This window comes from Anopheles bellator, chromosome 2 (genome assembly GCF_943735745.2).
Source record: "Anopheles bellator chromosome 2, idAnoBellAS_SP24_06.2, whole genome shotgun sequence".
Taxonomy (NCBI): Eukaryota; Metazoa; Arthropoda; class Insecta; order Diptera; family Culicidae; genus Anopheles; species Anopheles bellator.
This window is the reverse complement of record NC_071286.1, coordinates 68,242,284-68,266,471: the sequence shown is the minus strand read 5'-3', so window position 1 is coordinate 68,266,471 and position 24,188 is coordinate 68,242,284.

The window sequence follows — 24,188 nt, the reverse complement described above, 5'->3', positions numbered from 1 at the left end:
TTTACATCGGTACATTCCTCGCCGGGGCTCACATGTTTCGAAATTCCGATTCGACCGCAGAGAGACTCCCTCCCGCGAGAAGCAGCGAGCGAGCGTGCGGTGGGCTGCAAATTCACGGTTGCATCGCACAGGCCACCGGCCTTCTCACTGTGGCAGCATAAGACACTCACGCCAACCGATGCAACGATGCAGCTGAGAGATCATTTGAGAGGTCGGGACGGCAGCCAGCAGGAAGGCGCATGAATAAAAGACCGAACTGATCCCGGGCGCACTACCAGCGTGGCAGCGGCAGCAGGTCTCCCGGGTGCAAAAATGTGACACCATGTAATTATTTGCTCTTCAGTTCCATGCTCCCGCTGCTGCTGCTGCTGCCATTTGTGCTGCGCGCCTTCCACGCCATGTGGCCGTCGTACGGTCCAGCAGCCGCAGCAGCATTGTAATGCTACGGCAAGGCTCCGGTTAGTTTGGCTCCGTAGGTTGAACCCTTCGCGGAATGTGGCCCGAAAGTTAGAAATAATATGCAACCAAATTATGAACCATTATGCTAAAATGAGACCCCGGTGAGGGCTTGTAGGCTTGTTCGATCAAATTAGGAACGGGCCAGGGTGTTTGAAATCATTTTTGACATTGTGCCGCTAATCGTAACCGGTGTTTTAGAAGAATACTAATATTTTTCAATTGTAAATTACACGACATGTTGAGGTCCTATATGAGTTTTTTTTTACTTATTGACTTTTTCTTATTCAAATTGATGCAAACAACGGCGCAGTGTAGACGATAGAAGATGAAATGAAACATAATTAATGTTAGCTAATGTGTGTACTAATCGAGTAAGATTATCTTTTGAAGGTCTTGAAGTGTTAATGGCCAATTGTTATATTTATTATTATTATAGAACACCAGCACGGATCGAGGTGACGTCATTCGCATATAAGCCGATGCTTTAGAGTGCTTTAGAACCGAAAGAAATCTTTCACTTTTGGTGATGATCATTTGAATTTGGAAACATTCCAATAAGAATAAATAATGAACACAAATAAAGGAATCGTATGGACTTATAAAGTGTAACTTCCTGAAAATATCTAGTTGAAATCTAATTGAGTTTGATTGGTTTTCAGGGCCCCAAAAAGAGGTGAAACGAGTAAGACAACAGACAACCCAAAGATATTTGCAATCCTAAGTGCGGTTGAAGTTTCCACCCATGAATCGTGCTGACGGATCGACAAAATCATCGATCAGTTACGAGCGTGTGACTCGCCATTGTGGCTCACGATCCGAGACGAGCCCCATTCGATGTGACCCCCTGCCAGGGGGTTCACATTAGAAAGAAAGTGATAACTGGTGCAACCTACTGCTGCCTACTGTCTTCACCTGTCCGAAACCCCTTCCCAGTGTCCCGATCCAGCTTTGTGTGCGAGGAGCTCCCGAAGGTGCTAATCAGCGACACGACCGATACCTTCAGCTTTGTTTTCCATCCTTTCCCACGAATCGCGCCTCCTTGCGGTGCAGCATCATTAATCATCAACAACAGCCAATGCTTAGCCAGCACTCCAAACCCCAGAGAGAGAGAGAGAGAGAGACCCCTTGGAGCCTCAAACGGTAGAAGTGACGTTTATCAACACCCAGCCGGGTTCGGGCGGTGAACTGCACAATGTTTGGCTGGGTTGCCTGCTGACCGCGCACTGCTGATCTTTGGCCCCGGCCGGAGCGCAACGCGATTAAGACATCGATCGCAATTTATCATGCCCCAAAAAGAGCCAATCGACCACCCGAAATGGAGCCCCCCTTTCAGGCTCGCGTCACGACGCAAATGATTTAGAACCGCGCGACTTTTGCCACCTTCTTGCAGTGACTCCCGTTCGAACCGGATACAGTGCCGGGGGCGGGGTGAGTGTGCGGAACCCACGTGCGCCGTCCTTTTTATTTTTTGAGAGTGCGTAAGACGAAAAATCCTAGACCGGCCGACGGATGCAATTTATCATTTCGAAGTCACTTCAGGTCAAACCGGCGAATTGAGGCTCAAAGCTGAACTGGGGGCTGGAAAAGTGGCCTAGCCACGCGACCTGCCTGCCAGGCACACCAAATCACACGCACACAATCACACGGTGGGAAAAGAAGGCTTCCGTCGCGCGCGAAGCCCGGACTGTGGGAATAAACCGAGCGTTGGCGCAAAGACCCCGTTGGCCTGCGCAGGGGTAAACCGATCTCTCCGTGTCTCGTGGCCGTCGAAGTGCGAATCGGCGGGGTTTTTTCGCACCACTCCGCGGCTAGGCTAGGCTTGTCACCGGAATCGATTGGTCCGCGCGACTCCGACGAGATCCCTATCGCGCCGCACACCGAGGGAGGGCTCCCGATCGGCTTGGAACGGGGCATTACAAAACATTTACGAGCGTATCGATTATTAAAAATAATAAATTTAATAGAACTATCTGCGATCGCGCCCCCCGAGAAGGGGGCCCTTTTTGTGGTGGCCAACCGGGCTCCCACCGGGAGTGCAGTGAAATTTATGATTCTACGCGGACAGGTGGGTGTGCTGGTGGACCGGTGGACGGTGGCCCAGCATCGGAGATGCAGCGGGTGCGATAAGACAATATGAGAGAAGTGTTTTCACATCACTTTGAATCTGTCAACCGGCCGTTCGCTCGCTTGGGGTGCGTTTCGCTGCGTCCGACGCGTTGAAGTCACCCGGGACCCGGCAGCCTCAGAGTCCGTTCGCGGTCTCGACTAGCTAGCAAATCGTGACACGCGGGTAATTACTGTCCGGTGCAGAACCGTTTAGTGGGGCGCGATTCGTGAGCTCAGATAACTCTCGCCGCCGCCGTCGCCGCCCAGCAGAGGGCGCTGCGAACGGTGGACAGACTTTATTTACGCGCGGGTCGCGATGATTTAATTTTACTGCCATCGGAGCCGAGTGCCGTAGTTTGGTGCGCTGAGTTGTCGAAACGATTAGCCGGGCTGTGTAGTTTCTAGGCTCAGCGCGGCCCAAAGCCAAAGATTATCGAGTTCGAGCGATGCTTTATAGCTTCTGTCGTGGGCCGTTGGGCTTTAAGCGTTGCGCTCATCGCTCTTCGCAGGGGAAACCCATCATCATTGTGAAACAATGTCCTGGGTCTGTGTTGCCCCCCCCCCCCCCCCACCCGCTGGGGTCCCCGTTTTCTTACCCCCTAGGCCACTTTCCCACTTTCACGACACACGACACGGCGGCGTACACAAACATCGACCGATCGATCGATCGGGTGTGACCGCTCATCATCAATCATGGCGATCGTTTGGTGAAGTTCAGAGTAATTAGGTTCACGCCAGCAGACCCGCTTACTGGCTGGCCCCGTGCCGGGCTCCGGCTAATCGCCAATAATTGATTTATGGTTCACACCAACCTGCCACTAAATGGTAATTTTCGTCCATTTTTAAACACACGACGGAGGACCGTGGCCCGGTCACGCTCGCTGCTCAGAAGTGTACTCCCCCCCCCACCCCCCACCCCCGCCCCCGGCCGCCCCCCCCCGTTTTGGGGCAGTGGCCAGTTTGGGACTCATTTGAATACTCATACGCGAGTTTCGCGGTTTTCTCGGAGGTCTCTCGGAGATCATTAAACGACGTGATTAGCGGTGGTTACCGTGAGGAGGCTCCACGTGCGGAAGAAACCCCCGTGCGCACGAGCCGCCATTGTCCATTGTTTCATCCGCACACCACTCCCGTCCGTCGGTCGGTCGGTCGGTCGGGACATTAAATTGTGGCCCACACCGACCTCCCGAAACGAAACCTAGCTCCAGGAGCCACGATTTGGGAAGAAGAGGTAAAAAAGTAATGTTCGCCCGCCCGAGATTGTCGGGTCAGCGTGGGCCAGCGGGTGACGGGCAGGTGTTTTGTCTGTCATTAGCTCGGTTTAGCAGATGAAGACCGCCGCCCAGCCGCCCAGCCGCGGCCACCACAAAAACGGCGCTCCTCGTGGCACGATAGCACGTGCTCGTAAAAAAAGGCTTCCTCTCGCCGAAGGTCTGACCCCGACCCCGGTACATGGCGGTACATTCCTGGGCCGCGCATAAAAGGCGGCAGTGGGCGGCACTCCCTCCACCCCCCCTCCCCTTCCCACCATCCCCCACAGGGTCCGGGGAGAAACTCCGAAAGGAAAGATAATCATCATTAGACATTGATACATTCGTAATGAGAGTGTCCGCGCGCGGTGTCGCTTGGCGTATGATTTCTCCCGGGGCCGGCTAGCAGGAAGAAGAAGCAGGATCGTTGCCCCTTTTTGGACGGCTCCCGACCGAGCACCGACGACAGACGACGCGACGAGTGCGCCACCGTCGGATGATGGATGGCTGTAATTTCTGGCGCTGAAGTGCTCCGCGGTTGAGCTATTAATTAGCGTGCGCCCATGAGCGTGGCCCAGATCGTGGCCTAGATCGGAGCCTTTCTTCTTCATCTTCTGTCCAGAATCCGGTCCTCCTCCGGTACCCTTTGTCAGCTGACACCGATTCGAGAGGCCTCCGGACCGGATCGGGCCATTGATTGATAAGCATCGGCCAGCACACGGTCCACCGCATCCTTGTTAGCTGCAACAATGACTTCTGGATGCCGGGCTGCATTCGCCATGCGCTAAATTGCACCTGGAACCCCGGTTGGGGTTCGACTTCCGCTAGAAAACCGAACCCGGAGTTGGAACCGATGTGGATTCGATTCGATCCGATTCGATCCGAGGCACCCAGGCGGGCGGTCAGCCCCGAGCGATCCGTTCCGAGAGGCTCCTCGGGAGCAGAATCTTCAATTATGTGTACAATAATTTGCACGCCGGATTTGTGGTGGTGGCCGGCCTCCGGGAGTCAATGAACCGCTACCGATCGGGGTCTAGGCCTAGAACCGGAGCGCGCGTGCTGAGGCCCCACCTCGCGGCATCATCCGTCGCTGGAAGGAATCAATTACACGAGCACGAGCGGGGCGCGCGCGCGCGCGCTCGAGACGTCCGCCGTCGATGTGGAGCGTGACTTGCGCCCGGTCCCGGAATTTGGGTGTAACTTTTCATTAACCACTCCCGGTTAACGTCGTCCCGGTTCGGATCCGGTCCACGTCAAACCGTCCACGTCGTAATTCGATTACACACGGCGGCCATGAATGAAATCAATCTCACCAACGAGTCTTCCGATCCGCCCGGACGTGCCGCATTTGTACCGTCGTGTCTAACGGGGGTTTGGTCGCGTCGCGTGCTCCCCAGGCTCGTGCCACGAGTCCGGCTGGGGCCGCGTCACATTAACCTTTGCCTTCGGGGAGCCGGACCCGAAGACCCGGACGACGACGGCGAGGGTAAGTCGGTACGACACCAGGGCCCCAAGAACCTTGGTTGGCGGGAGCGATAATTTATGTCTGTCGCAATTAAACACACTGTAATTGGCCGCTGCTGTTGCTCGGGTTGCCGGTGTCACAATGGGCGCATCTCCGGTGGCGTGCGGGATGTTTACTGACATGACAGAGCCCCGCGGACCCGTCGGTCTGCTCCACGGTGTTAAACATCGAACGTCAAATGATGGCGTCGCCGCTGATGATGATGATGATGATGATGCTGGCGCTGCCGGTCAACTTATGCTCTTTTATCGCCGCTTCCACCGGAGGCCATGTTCTGGGAGCGCTCCTAGAGCGAAAGACGGAAGGTCCCCCGAGCGCGTCTTGGGCCGGGATTTAATTGCTCCACATTAAAATGCACGCCATTTGCCCGAGCTCGAGCCGAGGGTGTCCGGATGGTAATGATAGGAGATGTTACAAAATGCCATTGTCGTAGCGTGGCCAGCCGGGGCCCAGATTCGACCCAGCCCAACCCAGCCCAGCGCGGGCTGATGGATGGGCCGCTACCAGTCACTGCTACTGCTCTGCCCGGTGCCGCCGGCGTTCTAAGAACCTGTCTCTTGTCGGGCCCGGCTTGTCGACGGTCGACGGCTGTAAGTGGATGCTTATACTTTTCACCGCATCATCTCGGATAAGGTTGAGAGTCCCCTGGAAGGGGACAGTTTGTTTACGGCCCCGGGGGGGCCACCGGCAGTGCCCGAGGCTGAGGGGTTCGTGATTCATTTCGGTCCGATGGCTTCAGTTAGTTTTTATGCAACGCATTGAAATTTCAATTAAATTCATTTGTACTTAGCCGGCATGGAAGCTAATGTTTCTTCACAAATAAACATGTTTTAGGTCGCAATATATTTCTTTGGTACCTTAAAGGATGTCTTTCTAATGAGTTAATTTGCCAAGCCATGACAGCTTGTCCTTCATTGACGTGTTGCGAAGGTTGATCAGAACTTTAAACGTCAAACGATAGCCTTTTACAAAAGCCTTATTTTGCTGCCTTATTTTTTAACCCACAATTAAGCCCAGTCTAAAATCCGAAAATCCACAGCCCTATCACTTCAATTTCAATTTCAAACAGTTAGTGGTCTAAATATTTACTTAAACTTGATTTTGATATTATTAATAATACGTACCTTGAAAGACAGCTTTTTTGATTGTATAAACTCCTAAATATTTATTTGATAGTTTGTAAACTATGATTGAACTTTCGTTGAATAACCAACAAAGCTTAATAAGTCTATCGGGGGGGCTACATGAGGCGTAACGTAATGGTTTTGACATTACAGATTAATGCCTCTGCCAAAACGTTTACGGGTCGGCCGAGCCGTTAATCCGAGCGTAAATACTTTTTGCATACGCTTTGCTTACAAACAGAGGATAATTCAAGTTCTTATTTGCTGGTATAGCAACAAAAACAAAAAAAAAAATATTCATGAATCAATTTATTTCTCTTCTATTTCTATTTTGTCGGACCAAAAACACGAACGTAAACACGTTTGACATTTCGCTTTTATATTTTTGCTGCCACACGAAGCGTAAACGTTGTGGCATTACAAATTAATTTTACGCTACTTTTTACACCTCATGTAGCCCCCCAGTATCAGTTGACTCCAATGTTGACTTTTTTCCACACAATGCCTTCTGAGATTCAGTTTGTTTGATATCGACCGTGAATTTCTGTTGAAGAACCAAAAATTTTATTGTATGATCTAAGTTGCCATAGTATTGTATCCCTTTGTGATTGTAGACACATGTTGGAAAAAAGTCCTTCTTAGACACTAGTTTGGTTACGAACATCAGCATTAATGTGGTGAGTAAATCGCAGATCTTGATGGGTATAAAGTTCGGACTGCCTACATTGAATTGAAACCATTTGATGAAAAGCCACGCCGGATGATTTCTTCAGCAACTCTTCACTGCCATGATTAGTTTGGTGCTGAACTCGTGGCCGACTCCGCAACTAGGCCACTGAGACTGTTATTTACGGACTTTCATCTATGGCTTCAGTTCACTCTTTTAGAAAAATTATAGATAATATCAGGTTCTTCCGTGGCATTTCTGTTTTTATTTAACTTTTATCATTTGAGTGATCTTTATTGGAACTTTGCGGCCAACCGGACGGCCGACCGTATATCGATCGCCCTGATCAATCTCCTGATGCGGGTCAGAGTGCACCTTCCGAACCGGTAACCGGAGCCACACGAATCAACCGCCACACAGCCCCGCAGCGCCGATTCTACAGAAACCCGGTTACCGGTTGACGGTTGTTTGTTTAGCGGCCACAAAATGGGTCTCCGCGCAGCTTCTCCGCACTCCGTTCACCGGAGGCTCCAAAAATTTAATCTTCCTCGCGGCCCCGGCCCCCGCCCAGAAGTCGTTGACCCCGCGGGACGGGAGTCCGCCTTTGCGGCTGCGGCTCATTTCGCTGCGTCATAAAATCGGATTAGATCGCGATCGCGCGACGGTACGTAATTTTGACGCTCCATCCATCCGCCCGAGGGCGAGTCGCTCGCCTCAGCCCCGGCCCGGCCCGGGACCCTTAAGCCTTGCGGTGGGTGAGATACTGTGTGGCGCAGGTTGTGTCCGGGATCACTGATGGGAAGCGGGAAGACACCGAGCGGGAGAGAGAGAGAGAGACGAGACTCCATCACTTGAACCCGGGCCTAGCCCGTTCGAGTGGAGCTTGTTACCAAACCCAAACAATCTAATAGAACTGGCCCCGTTTTGTCCCCCCACCTCATCCGCCACCCCCTGCTCAAGGGGGTAAAAATCGAATCAATGAGATGAGAAGGTGCTGATGATGCGCACCGCTCGCTGGCGCTGTGTGCGGATTATGTGGCCGCGTGACTTCAATTTCCTAGGTCAGCGACGAACCGGCGGCGCAAGGCACAAGTGTCCGGCCGCGACCACTCGATCGCGACCGCGGCAGGTTGGAGCCCATCGATTCTCGGGCGATTGAAAAAATAAACAACCCCCGCTCCCGTCCGGGTCCGGGTTCGCCCATCACCGTAATGAGATCTGCGGCACGAACTGCGGTCCGCTCCAGATCGTTATGATCCAGAACAATATGGCCGCGTCGGGATCACGCTCTCGCGGGACGCCCTGGGACGCGAGTGTTATTTTGTAAGAAAAACATTATGATTACATTGTTTGCTTCTTGATTGCAACCGTCTTGCCCGGGGAAGGCCATGGGCCAGTCGCCTCGTAAGGCTCCCGGCCAACTGGCCAGCCGTTCCCGGGGCAAGAAATCACGTTTTGTTTTCTTCAACGGGAAGTATTCAAATTAAGCAGAAAAGCCCCACACGAACCGCAACCGGCTCTCTCTCTCTCGCTCTGTCTCCCCCCAGGTTCCCTCGCGCTGGCCACGGATGGCGATGTAATTTAATCACTTTTTCTGTGCCGCGCGCGCCGTCGGTCGCCTGCCGAATCGATCAATGTCGATAAAGTGAATCGAATCCCAAACCAAACACGGCACCCGGACCCCGAGATGGGGATCTCGGGAATTTGTTCCGCGAAACTCTTGTAAATCACCCGCGGTCGCCGCACGCCGCTGCCGGTGGCCGGTGGCGGTGAGATGAGTTAACACTCACCTCAAGGGGCGATACAAAAAAAGCAATCCCATCCAAATCTGATCGATCTCCACCCCACCTCGGCAACAATATGCGCCACTGTGTGTGTCTGTGTTTCGAGGGCGAGCGCAAAGAAAGAAGGGTGGCCGAAGAACACGGCAGGCTCGCGGGTCCGGGGCGAGCAGCATCGAATCGAAATGGGAGCAAACATAAAAGGAAACGGCTCGAAAAAAGGGCACGGGACGGTCATGTCCGCCGTGATTTGTCGCGGGCCCTTCCGGGCAGCGGGTGCGGAAGAAATTCGTTCAATAATGAACGATGACGGTCAAAGGCACCGAAGCCGCCACGATTTTGCGCAAACAATTTGACGCCTTCTACGCGGTGGTGGCGCGCGCTCACCCAGCGTGACACGGTGCCCACCGCGTGGTCGATCACGTGGCCCCTCTCCCGAGTGGCCGCACGCCCGGTGTTTGATGTATGTCGGAACGGTGGTGTCGGCCGGTCAACAAATCACGCGCCTGAAGAGCCCTCGACGAGCCCGGGCCGGCTCCAGGAATGGCGGGCTAGTGTTGGGCCGATTTTGATCTATCCGATCGCGAGCCGCCGTGGTTAAATAGGAAGTCAAGTCGGTAGGTACGCACACAATCGAAAGAATTCCATGGAAAATTGTATGCGGACGGCCCATTCTCGAGTGTCGCTGGTGTCCCATGAGGAAGTTAGAGGCAACCTTGGTCCTTGGCCACGGTTCTTTACGGTTTATGGTATGAAGTCGTATGCACCATCTGATTTATGCTGGCCAATAAAATAGGTAATTGTGTGAAGCTGATACAATTTGAACTGTACTCAAGCCACTCCTAAACCAATGATCACCAAACTGATACTGTACGCTAGTACACTAGTTTACGTTTTTTTTTTGCTATGTTGGTGATACTTATGTCAAAAGTGACAGATGTGTTACCACTAATTTTGACAGCAGTCTGATTTGGCCTGGTCAACAAAATAGGTAATTCGTTTTGTACGCTGTAATTTCACCCGGATTCTTGTAAGCAATAGGGTTATTTGATCTTGCTGCAATCAATGTTCAATTGTTAGTCAAAAAAAATCGTTGTTTCCAGGTAGAACATCCAGCAACAAGCTAAAGCGGTTGCAACAAGCTAATCTATCAGAGCTAAGTACAAGAAAAGTGCCACTATCGATAAAAAAAATTACAGATGAGGTAACAGTGTGCTGCTCAATATCGTTTTTGGGAAGGTACTGAAGGTTAGGAAAAATTGGCATAATATTTTATGGAGCGACGAAACCAAAATACATTTGTTTTGAGCAGACTCCCATTGGAATGTTCGACGACCTGCTGGCAAATAATGCCATCCCAGGTTGACAAAAGAAAATTTAAGACATGTAGGTGGAAGTATCATGATTTGGGGATATTTTTCATGATCTGGTATAGGTCCCCTTTTCAGAGTATACGGCACTCTCAAGTATACATTAATCATGGAAGACGTTATGCCGCCTTACGCAAAAGAAAACATGCCACTGAGATGGGTATTTCAACAAGAAAACGATGCCAAGCATGCGTCGAAGCTTATGCAATCGTGGTTTGATGCAGAAAAATGTATCAGTTTTGCCTTGGCAAAGTCAGTCTCCTGACTTAAACTCGATTGAAAACTTGTGGAATACCTTGAAGCAAAAGTTAGCTGGACAATATTTTTCAAACAAAGATGAATTGTGGCAAAAGTGCAGCAGGAATGGTATTCCATTCCAGCAAAAACTTTGGATCAGGATTTGGTCGATTCGCTGCCAAGGAAAATGCTTCAAAACAACGGCGGATACACGGGATACTGACTAATTTTGATATATAATATTGACTTTTGATATTAGGAAAAGTGTAAACCGTGTAAATTCATTAGCATTTGCCCTATACGCACATTTACCTACTTTATTGGCCAGGTACTTTTAACTGCTTTCTATTGTAATAAGCTAATTCCTAGAATTTTTCACTTCTTTTAGACTATGTTTGTCTTATTTTTAGTACTACTATCGTGTGCTATCATTGTAATATCTGGAAATGCAATAGGTTTTGTAAAATGATCAAATAACGCAGTGTAAATACTTTTACTTATTTAATTGACCAGTAGTGTATGCTGGCGAATTAAAGGGGGCTCGGGTTTGCCATTTGGGGACCATTTAAGTGATCTATCGATTGCAGTGGCATTCTCTTTTGGAGGCTCTTGGTTCAAAACTATGCGGAACGCAGAACTAACTCCGTGTTCGATAGCGGAGAACCAAAATTACCGGTTAGTCCCCTGGACTGTGCCCCTATTTATTTGTTTGCTCGATTTCTTTTCAAAATCACCCGTTGCGAAAGAACATAAAATTTAATACGTTATGAGACCCGCAAAAGATCTTCTCAAGTCAGACCATCGTCAGTTTTCGTTTCAATTTTGCTCGGATACAGCGTCCAGTTCACAGGCACGTGGCCATTTGATGATGAGCAGTTCAATTGATTCCATTTTTTTCCGGTAACATCAACTCGACAAACATTAGCAGCACCGGTCAGCGAAATAAGTGTCCCCTGCCGGGCACTGCCAGCTGCTCCCAGCTGTGTGCCTCTGTCTTTGTTCTGCGAAGTGCGATTCGATCAAATTGAGGTGCCACCAGCCAGCATAACTATGCTATCGTGCCCCGGCCAACGGGGGGTAATTGGCTATGGTCGCTCAAATTGTTTGTTTGAAAAACGAAACACGTGTCATGTGCACGGACGGACGGTTCAAATCGGTCAATAAAAAGTGGCCAGCAGGTGGACACTTTGCTGGTTCAATGGATCTAACGGCACTCAGTGGCATGTGCGCAGCGTTTAATGTTGCTAAATTTATGCGTACGCTTCGGGCGGCGTGAAAAAAACATTGATTTGTTACCTCCTATGCTACGGTCGCCTTATCAAAACACCTGGCACCGATACCGTTTGAACGGCCGATTTTGCTCAGCTGCTGTAGCCGGGTGCGTTTGATTGCGCATTCCTTGTGGCATCATTCAAATTGTGGTGCGACAAGTGCGACCCCTCAGCATCATCTTTTCAAATGATCGCAGTTTGCAGCAGCAAGAGGATGAGATTGAGTTGGCCCCGGAAGATGGCGCGGTGAGGTTCGTTCCGGCCTATGCCGCCCGGTCCGGACCCGGTCAGGGCCTGTCAGAACATGACAGAAAAAATGAATGCTCATTTTTTAACCAGGACACCGGTTTGACTGGGGCTGAGCCAAAGTCGACAGCAGAACGAAATCATGCGGTGTCTCGTCTCCCCCTTTTTTTTCATAGCTCAGCCCGCGTAAAACCAGTGGCACTAAGGCCCGGCCTGCAATTGTGGCATTTATATTCATAACGTGAGCGGCGCGAAAAACCGGACGACCGACCGCGCCAAAGGACGATGACGACGGTGAAGATGAGGCCGAAGCAATGCTAATGACAGGTCTCCGGCTTCTGGAATGAGTTTTCTGACAACAAACTCGGGCGACCCAAAAAAAAAAAGATAAACCCGGGCTATCGGGCGACGAGCTGACTAACTGACGCTCGCCGTACATTGTTGAGGAAGACTTGAGCTTTTCGGAGCGCGGAGCTCGCGCAAATGAATCACAACTGGAAATTGATTTTTGTTCTCCTCGCATCCACGCAGCTGGAGTGCGGTCGGCCCGTTGCAACACATTTGCATCGAATTGTGTGGCAGTCGAAAGAATGAAATACGAATGCACCAACAACAGCTTCGCCAAGGTGCTGAAAGTCGAATCATGATCTTTCATTTGTCATAATAAATTATAGGAACGGTGACCGCCACAGAGCAGTCTGTTTGAAGGATCCTGCCCTCCAAACAATGTACGGGTCTGTGTTTACTCAACCATTCATGTGAATGAGCAATGTCCGGTTCCCTAAGCATCACGGTTAGTACCTTAAACCAGCGAGTTGTGAAACGCTCATACAAACGAGAACCGGGTTCGTCGCTTCAAGTCTTTCGTTTGTTCTTCGAATCCAAGCTCGATTATCTCATTTTCACGCTCGCTATTTACCTTTTTCCGTTCGTGCACGGTAATTTATCGTTGTAAAACATTATTAATTATCACATAGTGCTACAAACATCCCCCGTCTTTCTCTCGCTGCCTCGGACTTTGGACGATAATCCGGCCCAGCGCATTGAGCGCCTCTCGGATTCCATCGCCCAGGCCCACTAGAAACGGATCCCGATGTCGATCGTGGGGTGTTGTACGCTGCGGATTTCGTTACGCGCCGTGTCGAGCAGCGGATAAAACTAATAAATAGGTGAAACGACTCCAGGAGTCTACACCAGGCCTTTACTCACCGAGCAAACACGAGCCATTTTTATCAAATCTCCCCTGCCCGGACCGTTTAATTTTGAATTTTTCCACCGGGCTCCTCGGCGGTGGTAGTTGACCGAACGGCGATTAAAGTTTGCGCTGGTCTGCGCTGGCCACTAACGATTCGAACGAGCGCGTACTAATTAGACGTTTGCATAGTGGCCGTGTTCTCACCCGCAATTAAATCGCGTATTGCGTGCGCACGTACTTTGCTTCGTTCGCGCTGGAAAAGGGTCCACGGTGCGATCTCGCATCGACACCGAAAATGGCGTTTGAAACCCCCTTTCTTTTTGCGTTTTACAAAATGCATTGCCACCCAAAGGCTGTGTGAAGTGGTTCTACTCTGCGCTCGATCACTATCGACGCGACGTGACATCGAGCGTTGACGCGGATCTGGTTCGCTGATGGATTTTGGCGTGGGATCCGTCCACCGCATTGCGACTAATGGGGGGAGATTATCGGCATTCGTCATCGGCACGAAAGTGACGGAGGTTTTTTTTGCTTCTGCCAAAGCCCATGTTAATGGAGTTGCGAGTCACGTAATAACAATCATTACGGTGCTTCTCCCGTCGCCCGGTCGCCTCGTACGCCGTATCAATTTAAATAAATATTTAATCAAAAGTGTATCAATTATTAATTAAGTTATTAAAAGTAGCGAATCGACCACCTGGCCACCAGCGGGCATCGGTGTTGGCGGCGGCCGATAAGTCCGACATCCGATCGAATGTGTATCGATCAATGTCGGCTTTGATGTGTGCAATTTGCTTATTAAATCGCAGCCACCGGGTGCGCTGCAGGCTTAATCCACCAGCTGGGGACCACCATCATCGGAACGATTGATAGTTCGACCGGTGGCCGGGTGCAGTGGGCTGCCACCATTATATCTCGATCACCAGCAGCCGGCCAGAGTGCTACCGAATCGATCGCGCTTGCCGACCCAGAAGTGGAGCCGAACCACTTTGTCCCTCACCCGGAATCGATCGAGAAACGGTTCCCGATCCACGACACGACACGGCACTTTCACTCCCGGGTCCCGGGTTCAACATGGCCCGGCAGAATAGCCACTTACCGATGGACACATTGTGCGTATTCCTTTTATGCTGTTAATCCCGGGCTGCCACCATTTCATAAGACGACAACTGTTGCAAATGTGATCTGCCGAGCCGAGCGCAACTTTGTAATGCGCCCTCCAACAACAATCCTGGAGTGACATCTCTCGATTCGCTCCGCTTCTGATGGCTGTGAGAAACGGTGACCACGACCGTGGCAATAAAATCACTCCGAGACACGGGGCCTATCCTGTCACTGGGGCCGTCCTGTCGCGCGGAAGGAAAGCATTAATTGCTGGCGTGCCACTTCGGTGGCTTAATTTCGGTCGCGATCGCACGGGAGGACCAGCAATTATCATATCTATAAGAAACATCATAACGCTCGCACGGTAAACTCGATCGATCTTCTAAAAGCTTTACGCGCCCTGGGACCGCGCTAATTTATCAGCCCCTGCGGACGGCGGGATCTCGCGGGCGTTCTCACGGTCGCACCGTGAGGATGGCCGCGCTCGGTCTTCCGGGAGCCGGCGGGATCGCCATCGTCGACCGGCCAGAAAGATAGGTCAGTGAAGTGAAGTGTGGGTACCGGCCATTCGCCGTCGGCCGGTCAAGCGGATGGACTCGACAACGTCAACAACAATAAACACAACATCAAACCCGTGGCCCATAACCTATTAATACGAGCACGGCCACGATCGGGTGACGATTAATTGCATCATAGAAGGCGGATGGTGAGCAGCCTCACCGATCACCGGGGCACTCGTTAATCGAGCGCTCCCAACCAAGATCGATCGCCGCGATGATGAGTCGGATCCAAAATGGCTTCCGAAATTGAAACGAAAACCTAAACGATCCCGGGTTGTTTTCGAACTTGGTCCTTGGTCCACCCATTTCGACGACCCGGGAACACATTATTCGCCTTATTTAATGTCCCAAAATTAAACCCAATCAGCTCGGGACGACATGTTGCGAGAATTTTTGATGGCCCGACATAATATGGGAAACATCGACACACACCGCACGATGCGCAGTAAAAACGAGTGAGACAGAGAGAGCGAGCGACAGAGAGAGAGAGAGCAAGAACGGCGCGTGATGTCCCGGGTGCGATCATAAACGATCATTATGCGCTCGGAGTGGAGCAGCGTCTTCTTGCCCGGCGAGGAAGAGGAAGCAAAGACCCAGGACACCGGGACGACCTGTACCGCGTCGCCCTCGGCATTCGGCCGCGCTCTGGAACCCTCTGCACCGGCGGTGACCTTCGACCGCGGGCCGGGGGCGGCCGGTTCGCATAAATCAAATCAGCCCGATAATGATCACAAAATTACCCCGTTTATAACAACTTAAAAGCAAATATTGGCGCTGACCCCGGCAGGTCAACGTTGGCCACAAATTGAGCACACGCCACACGACTTCTCGCTCTGGCACTCCACCCCCCCCGCAGGTTGGGGGAGCTGGCGTGGAGTGGGATGGAACGATAAGCTGCGGATGAAAGGCGAGGTCCCCGGGATCAGCGCGAGGCGCGTTACGGTGAACATTTCAATTTAATCCGCCTTCCGCCGAGGCTGATGCACTCCTTCGAGCGGGGCGTTTTCTCTGAGATTTCCGATTAAAGTTGCGGGCAGGTTGTGGGCCCGAACCCGCGCGAACAGACTGTTGGCGCTTGACATCGGCACGCTGACGAAAGGACCATGGCGAAAATTCGAGCGGTCATAATTCGAGGAATTAAAATTAAAAACACATTACCGGCGTGGTCCTCGTTGGGAAGCTTAATTGAAGCGGTGGTGGCGGTGCAGTTTGGCCAAACTGCAGGTGGCAGTATGGATCGGACGCAGCACGTGGGTCAATAAGTGCAAAGGAATAAAGCAAGTGAATACGGTGGTTGCGATATGGGTCGAGTTTGTTAAGGAATGATCACGAAATAATCACCATAACATCTCGTTTTTTTGACACCATTCAACATTTCACAGTTCTGAGGCCCAAATGGTCACTCAAGAAAAATTCCACTGATCCTTTTGACTTTTTGAAAAATGTTAATAAAATCTCGGACGCCGATTTAGAATTTTTTTCCTTGATTTTATTGCCGTGCGTCGTTTCAAACGCTTTCCCGATCCTCTTTGAACAGTTTGTACCTTTTATAAACTCTTGTTTTGAACTTGCTCACCGAAAGCCTTCTGTGTCTATTTCTTTTCCCCCAACCTTATATTCCAACAAAAACAGTGAGATCTCGAATGGTAAATCGACGATTTTCTGCAACCAATTCTTTGATTTTATTGATCTGTAGCTCATCAGTTAATATTGATGGTCGCCCTGGCCGTCGTGCCCCATTTTCAAGGCTTTACCGATCCTCTTTTTGTACCTCTACAAAACACTTGTTTTGATTCTGATGAAGATTGATAGTTTCAGTCATTATGAAAAACGAATAATCAACTATCAACTGTTGTCGAAAGGACCCGTATCGCCGGCCCCGTAATACAAATTATTGTTTTGACGCATAATTCGAAACAGATGTTGGGGACTGTGTAGGCAGCCTTAAAATAAAAACATTTGTCGCTCGGAATTAGAATCACAAAAAAGTTTCAAATCAACATTCCACAGTCCAGTCGTATTGGATTTTTCGGGCTTCCTTAGGACTTTGCGGTGCACAGTGCAGTGACACCCGGATGCTTCAAGACATCGTCCGGACTTATTGACCCACGTGTTGCGGATTGGCTTCCACCGTTGGCCCGGCAGCTGCGCATCGGGCACAATGTTGCGCACCGCTCTAATTAGTGTCTCCCGAATGTTGGAGCCACCGGGCAGAAGTCCCAGCCACACTCACCAACCACGCGATGGATAATCCACGACGATTGTTATTTAAAACCGTACGTCATGCCGGCCCGACTCTAATCGCTTTCGAGTGGAATGCGGCGCCCGCGGCCGATTGCGGATTGGGTAATTTTTAATCCGCAATCGGAGGCGCTCGATCGCTCGCTTGGTTGGCGTGCTCCGTTGGCCCTGCCTGGCAAAGTGGGCCACGCTGGGTGTCGCGCCCGGGGCCAGCGGTGTCCAGCGGGCAGGCAGGTCCAGCCAGAAGGACACCCAGGCGGTGGCGATAAATAATGACTGGCAGAAAAATCGAAGCCAAGCCGGGGCAACTACTCGCGGGCGACGCGATCCACCCCGGGACGGACCCCGAAACCCGTTGGACGGTTTTCATTTCTAATGAACCGTGAATGACTTTCTCGGGCGGTCCTGAAGCGGCCGGTGGCCGTGGCAGTGTCATCGCGTCGGGTTTTGCAACGACGTTGCACCGTGGCGCTGGCCAAGAATGACCCGAGCAGCGAAGAGAAATAGAAACAAATTAAGTTCAGCGCGCGCGCGATCGGCATGTGGTTTTAATTTCCACTCCGGAGTCGACCGGCCCAACAGTCTCCCGGCTCCCGAGGTCCGGTGTCCGGTGTGCTGGTAGAGTGTTGAATTTATTAATGGTAATGACTGCGCTTCTTGACGGCCCCGGGACTGGACCGAGCCGGGCGGCTTTCGTTTTGATTTAAACGACTTTTAATATGTTTCGCGAGAAAGTTTCTTATTAGCGCGCCCGAAACATCAGCACCACGATCCGAGTGAGCACCGCGTGGCCACTCCGAATGCCGTACCGTTTGGGTCCGATGTCACGGAGCATCACTACCACCAACAAGGAGGGAACCGTGTTATCACGTACACTCCATCTCGACGACAACGACATCGTGGTTGGCCTGGCCAACCCGGTTGGGTGGAAAACCGAGTGGAAAACCACCGGCGATGGGTCGCGCGACTTGCGCGTTCCGATTCACTGAGCCCGTTTGTTCGGTGGTTTTATGCCCTCCGAGCTGCCATCTCGTTGGAATCGTGACCGTATTGTTTGGGTGGTTGCCCCAATCCACCGTGTCCTGACTTCCCCTTCCGAACCACAGCCCAGTGCCAATTCAATCGTCATCGCCTCCTCACCGACCGCCCAGCTCCACGACCAACGGAAAAAGGGATTAGGCCGCAAATAAAACAACTTAATTTATTTGCGAGCTCCCCGGGACCCAGAGGGGCAGAGAGTATGTAAGCATTCTTCCGGTTCGCGGTGGGACCCTTTCGCGCTTGCCGATTCGGCTAATTGACAATCATCGGCCCCACGGACGCGGATCAGGAGGCCCTCACATCAGGGTTTCGGTTAATTTAAATTTCTTAATTAATTGCTTCGACTCGGCCGCTTGGCCATTTCGCAAATCATCTCCGCAGTCCGGGTGCACCTGACCCGCTAACGAGTCGGCAGCCGTACGAGCGTGTCGTGACCCGGCCGAGCCAGGCCAGAGGATGATTGGTGAACGATTGGCACCGCTCACGAGACCATAAACCATCGGGGGACGCCGCCGGGACCGAGCCGAGAAGAGAAAGTCACGCCGCCGGTCCGAGCCGAGTGGCAATCGGATCGAAAATGAGGCAGCGGGGATTTGCTTTATTTTTAGAAAGGGCCCGGCGCCCGGTCGAACCCAGGGCTCCTGTTTCAGAAGCCTCCAGGGCTCGAGAAGATGGCATTATAATTGTACCAAAGAGACCCGGGAGAGACGGAGAGGAATCGCCCCGTGGGCTAGCCAGCCGGCCACCGGTTCTAGGAATGGGTCAGCTACCGCTAGAATTCATTCATGTCCGAGTCGGTCGAAGCCCGCCAGCGTCCCGTGTGATCAGCTAACGATTACGGTGCGCCTAGGAATGTTGTTACAACGCACCGCACGGAGCACGGCCAACACCGCCCATGGACACGGAAATCGATCGGACAGGAAGCGAGAAGGTCCGTCCGTTGAAACGAGGCGTAACGAAAGGGTGTATTTATTCTGCCATAAAAGCGGGCCAGTTGGGCGAAATATATAGATATTCCGCGGTGCGGCCGAACCGGGTAACGATCTGGCCGATCGGTGCCACAATCGGAGCACGGTCGTCCCAGAACGATCGGACGCCCGGAGCCATATCGACGATCAGACGATACTTTGTAGCTACAGCCGAGCCGATCCCTGCGGTCATGTAGCTCACGCCGCACGTTAATGGGCCGCAGGATGCCTTCAATCATTTTCTTTATGGCACCCGGCGACGCTGTTCGGCTGACCGCCGAATGGGTGTACCGAATCACCGCATCGAATTGCAGCCGGCCAAACCGCCCCATATCCTTCGGCCGTTGCACCGAATTGATGGCCGCCGTTTAAAAGTGCGTATAAAATAACATTCAACATAAAACACCGTGGCGCGCGCGCCAGAGGATTGGCGGATGATCAGGATGAGGTGCTGAAATGTGACCCGTCCAGCAGTGGGCCCAGCGATTTAAGGCCACTTCGCCGGGCGATGGAATTAGCCGACCGACGTCCACAGCCCGTTCGGAAAAGGAAGCGATTGAGGTCCGGTTTGGTCGGTTCGAATTAACCGACACTTTGCCCACGTCGGAGGCACTGTCGGTCTCGACCACGGGGCACGGGATCGTTAATTGAAACATTTATTCTCACCGTAATGGTGGTAATAACAAGTAGAATTATTCTCCCGGTGTCCGGGGTCAGGCGACTGGCTTTTGGGAGCCGCCGATAAGTCGCGGATCGTGGTAAGTGGCCCTCAGAACGAGCCGTCGAGCCCATTGGACGGAAGCAGAACGCGTAATAAGAATTTACTGTGCCATAATGAGAATCTGCCATAACGGTTTATGGCAATGGCGGAGTCGGATTCGCAGCGTGTGGAGCAATCACACGGGCGGCTCACATTATTACGAATCGCGTTCTATTGACGGTGCCCCCCCGGGAATGACAGACAATCGGGATGACGACGGATTCCACGAGTCACCGTATCACTGACCGATGCACCCGATCATTTGCTGAATGTGCAATTTATGTTTGCCCATCTCCCGATCGCAATCGGCGGCCCATTGCCTACCATCCGTCACACCGGCTAATGATCGGCCATTCACAGGGGGGCCCACTCTGATGCGCCAGTGACAATGGCAAGGAATCTGCCATTCTAGGGCTTTGTCCGGTCGGTAGCTTCCGTTTCGCGGGCCACGACTGGCCGTGGCTTTCAATTTATCCGCCGATTCGACTGTGTTTCCTGCAATTTTCCACGGCCCCCGGCCGGGTTGGGAGGATCGAGGAAAATCTGCACGCCACCTTTCACGACTTTCACGGCGATGCTACAAAGTTGGCTGGCCGCTTGGTCAATGAACCGGGTGCAACCACCATCGCCCAGAATCCCTGCCCTGTCCCCCGGGGGGCTAAAGAACGAATTTCCTGCCGTGGCACGCGATCCCGGGGCCGATCGGTTGGCTGGAAGGAATCAATTACAGCTACACAGGCGCACGGCTCGAAGTAGAGCGTGACTTGTCAAACGCTTGCTGGCGTTGTTTCGCCCGGTTTTTTTTTCTCTGCACCGAGCATTGACGGATCAGGCGGACGGAACGGAAGTCCAGTCCAACTGTGGTTATAATTTAATTTTACGGATGATCGCTCGCTCTCTTAACAAGGCCACCAAGAGGCGGTTAAATCTAAATCAACCACGGTTCGAACCCGTTAGACGTTCCGATTCCCTAAAAGGTCCTACCCGGCAGGGTGCGTGCAGGGGGCCGAATGTGCGCCAAACCTGTGAATGTGCTGTGTGTACATTACATCGTTTTGATTTCCGACCGGACCCCCGGGTGAAATGATCCCGCCTGATGAAGCGATAAAAAGCCTCGAAACAGCACCACACGGCACCGGCCCATCGCTGGTAGCATTTGAATGTCATCTGTGGCCACGGCGGTGGAGTGTCTTCGTTAACTGCGAAAGGACTTTCGTCGTCGTCGTCGTCGTCGCCGTGTGGTTTTCGTTGGTCGATTTGGTCGGTCTCCTCCGGCGGGGTATGCATGTTGTTGCGGTTAATTCGAAACTTAATTCCTGCCATTTCCATTTTGCCCTTCCGAAATGGGCCCCCCCAACTTTATGGCGACCGCGCACACTCGGCGGCGCCGGCGGTGCACACTCGGCTGGTTCCCCCTTTGTTACCCGTCTTCCCCAACCCCCCAGGCGGACTGGCAGTTTATTTATGACAAGTCCGAGGGCAGCCGAGGAAGCGACTTTGCACAAATGAAGTGGCAGTACTCGGCCCGGCCCGGGCTTCGAATTTAAAGGCGAATTCGGGTTATTAAATTACCGGACATCAGCGCGCAGCACCGAAAAACGGACCCAGAGACCCAGAGCCAACTACGGGTCCCCCCCCGCCCCGTTCGCATCCTGGCCGCCGACGACCGCGAGGAGAAAAGTTCGACAAAAAGGTGCCCTGTCATTAAATTTTATATCGCTCGCAGCTTCTTTCGGGCTCATTTGTGGTTCTGATATCTGGCGGACGGTTTGTCCTGGGGAGGGTGCCGACTAAGGGGCCCACCGCACCGCGAAACCAGTGTACAAATGGCGTTTTAAGCAAAGCTCACTCACCTACTACATGGGTTTATCGGTAGAGAGGATCAGCAGTGATGTACTATTTTGGCCACCGACCCATTCGATCAAATACGTCAAAATAAATCCAAAGAAGTCTTTATGTCGCTTTCTGACAGCCGACCAAATTTGGGACATTCAAGAATCTGACTTTTTTGTGTGGGTTTAATTGTCTAACATTTTCCTTAACTTTGTGCACGGAATACGGTTTGCAAAGAGATTGCTGGATCCGTGGCCGAATCGATAATAATCTTTATTAAAATTATCAAATAATCAAATTATCTTATCCTACCGAGGCCAAACTCTGTCGATCATCGCCTGGGTGGCGTGACTAGATTTTCGCTGAGTGTTTATATCAACTCTCTGCGCTGCTCAATTCACTGATAAGGCGTCGTTCCGGTGGCCTTACATTATTTTATGCATCTCCCTTAGAGCATCACTCTCGCTGATACGAGGTGTGTTCAAACATTTTCGCAACTTTTGAATTGCGCTACACATGTCAGTGACTTATGATACAAAGTTCGGCCATTTTGAGTAATTGGTCAATTTTTGACAACTGTTTAGCTTGGACAAGATTTGGTCCATCGTTGATTTTTGTCTACTCCAAAAGTAATTGACCACAAAACGGTAATTTCAGTTTTGCAAAAAATAACAGGGGGCCAGATCTGAGGAATGAAGAGATTGAAATTTAGCATCACTAAAGTGTTGTTTAGGCAAAAAATTTGGGCAGAAACAACGATGTGTTTTCCCCACAAATTTCGGCGTTTGGTAGGCATTCCTTCAGGCAAATTGCGCATAACTTGCAAGAAATATTTTTTATTGACCGTTTTATCCTTTAGCATCAACTCATAATGCACCACGAAAACTGTTCACATTCGACCAAATTTGGGTTTTCGACGTTCACATCTATTCAGCCCTCTCAAAAAATTTTGAACCACCCATAAGCGCTGCTTTTGGTCTTAATAGCTTCATCATAAGCCACAGTCAACATTTCAATTGCGTCCGAGCTCTTAATTTTGTTTTCCACGCAAAATTTGATAAAATGTCTTTGCCATCCGATTTTTTGGAACAGAGAAAAATCGACGATTAGCCAAATCTTGTCTAAGCAAAACAGCTGTAGAGAAATTAACTGATTACCCAAAATGACCGAACTTTTTACCATAAGTCACTGACATGTGTAGCAACTTAACGCCTCCAAAAAATTAACGCCGAAAATCGTATGTACGTAGCCCGCGAAAATTCAAAAGTGGCGAAAGTTTTTGAACACACCTCGTACATTGAGCCATCTTAGAGGACCTTCGAAAGCTTCCGTATTTTGGTTCGTACCCAGTGCAATCGCAATGCTCTTTGGAACCTGTTAGCCAACGTGTTTATGCAAGTGATAGCGAAACACGTTTCTGTGGAGCTTTCGATTTAGGCGAGCGACCAACTTCGAATGTAACTCCTTTTTGGCGAATGCCACGTCGTGAATGATTAGGTCGAAAGGCGAACCGGGCACACTCATACCGATTGGGTGCCTAACCTTTCTTTAGTCTGTTTCCTTAAATTAGCAACATACAACCAACCGAACCGTAACAACATATGAGGCCCAAAAGAGGCCACCGACGGATTATTGCACCACTCGGGCCCCACAACGGGCAGCTGGTGCTCGAAACCCCCTGCGGGAGCTCGAAACAAACGGACTCTGAGCTGGCCAAAACAAACTTCAGCTGGTCCCCCCCATGGCATCGGTTGGCTTTAATCACGCTCGCTTCATTATACCACGGACCGATGATTAAAATGAGACGAAAGGCTCGCCGCGTATCAACAAAGCACGCTGTCGTCCGGGGTCCCTGCCTGAATTAGCGGCCATCGGCGGCATTCGGCGACAAATCGCACCAACCGAAGGCACGGGAGCGGCACGGGAGCGGCACGGTGGGGGACGGGGGTTCGAATGGTTTCAAAGGACAAAATATGAATTATTATCAAACGCCGGCCATTCAGAGACTGGCCCATTAATTGACTTGTCAAACGGTGTCGCCATGACAACCTGTGTCATGAGGCAACGGTTGCTACGCTGCTCCCCGTCTCAAAGGGGTCCCCGCGTGTGTACATCAGTGTGTGTTCTAGGCATTCCAATAATCGGAACAATCCACACCCGAGGCCATATGTGGCCCACGAAGCATATGTTGGCGAAACCACTTTGTTTCGCCGGGGCAAGGCTGGCTGAATTGGGGGCTCTCCGATCCGATCCATTACCCAGACGCGCCGAGCAGCTGCCTGCCGTTCGCCCTGCCGTTGTTAGGCCGTGAAGCATTGGGCACGGCGGGTTGGAGGCCACGGTGTCGTCCTTCGCGCTCGCAAACACCTGTGGCCACGTCAAGCCGGTTCGGGATCAGGTTCGGTACAGTTCCTCGCCAGCGATCACAATATTTTGAAACTCGACCACTC